This window comes from Helianthus annuus, chromosome 8 (assembly GCF_002127325.2).
Source record: "Helianthus annuus cultivar XRQ/B chromosome 8, HanXRQr2.0-SUNRISE, whole genome shotgun sequence".
NCBI lineage: Eukaryota > Viridiplantae > Streptophyta > Magnoliopsida > Asterales > Asteraceae > Helianthus > Helianthus annuus.
Window position 1 is genome coordinate 15,778,511 of NC_035440.2, and position 1,625 is coordinate 15,780,135.

Below are 1,625 nucleotides of genomic sequence, written 5' to 3' on the forward strand. Positions count from 1 at the left end.
CAGAATTCGCTGGGAAAAACAAGAAAACTTCTTATAACAAACCTGGTTTCAAGAAGAAAAACATGAAGGCTGGGTTGGGTTATAAAAGGAAACAAAATTGGAAGCAAAATGAAAAATTGAATTTGCAACAAAAAATGAATTTTGTTCAAGGGAAAAGTTTGAAAGAAGAGGAAAAACTCAAATTTGGACAACAGTCTAATGAGGAGTTTGATGCTAAGAAAAAGAAACAACAACAGGCTAAGGATGTTTCAAAGAAAGTGTGTTTTAAATGTGATCAAATTGGACATGTTGTACGAAAGTGTCCAAATCCAAAGCCTGTTGATGTTGAAAAACAGAAGTCTAAAAGTGTGAAACAAAAGACTACCAGATTTGATTCCAAATAAACTTGGAGGTACAATACAAACAAGTTTGCTTTGAATCAAACTTGGAGATCAAATCACACTAGGTTTGGTTCAAGACAAATCTGGAATGTTCAAACACCAAAATTGAGAACAACACAAAGTTGGAAAACATCTGTTGATATGACAAAACCTCAAGAGTTTTGGAAACCAAATGGTGTTCAAAATGAAAAGGTTAAAAAAGAATCACATTTTTACAAACGTGGAACACCGAGAGGTCAAACATGGTCTGTAAAGAAACATGTCGATTCAGTAAAAGATGAAAAAGTTGAAGTTAAAATTGATAATGTTTTTGAGAAAAATGAAAGAAATTTTACCTGGAAAGATTCATGTTCAATTACATGAGTCTAAACAGGCTTGGGTCGCATTGTTCAAATGATCAAATTATTGCATGTGTAGGTGCTCAAGAAAATCAAAGATTGTGACAATGAAAACTGGAGCCGCCTGGCACATGGAGAGGAGAAGAGGCTGCTGGACCCTATGTTTGTTAAAACAGGGAGTTTAGTTTGATTGTTTCTTGTACTTAAAAAATAAATAAATAAATAAATAAATAAATGTTGATTGAATACGCCGAAACCCTCACGGCTGAACAAACATGATTACTTTCACCAGATTGAAAAACGGTTTTCAAACTGTAAAAAAAAATAATGGGTTGTAAATCATGGGGGTACTTTATATTAGATTTTCCGCAAATCAGAGCACTTTAAGCAGAATATGGATGGCGAGACAAAGCTATCAGCATTGTGTTGTCAAATTTTCTTTTAATAATTTTGCATTTTAGGGGGAGAAATATTGTCAGAAAATACAAAAACATTAGAAAATTTGAAAAGGTCAAAAACATGATAAAATTTCGAAAATTGAGTTTTTGTGAATAAAGAGGAAATGATAGTACATCAGTAGACAGGTACAGTATGCTAAAGAAATGTAATGATTTTATAGCGTTAAACAGTCTCACTGATGATATGCCGATAGGTTTTTATACATTTAGTAAACTTTTTCGGGATATAAACCTAAATTCAAACTTACTTATTTCGTGGGGAACACTACTTGGATATATAGGTAACCCCTGAAATCTTGTTTGAAAGGTCCCTCTTTCTGAGATACTAGGTCTTTATACTCAGTGATATCTGGGGTATTATTCCGGGACTTCTGCTGAATGGAAGTTCTGACCTAGTCCCCGAATAATACTTTCCGCATTGCTTGAAATATAGCACCACCCTCAGCATA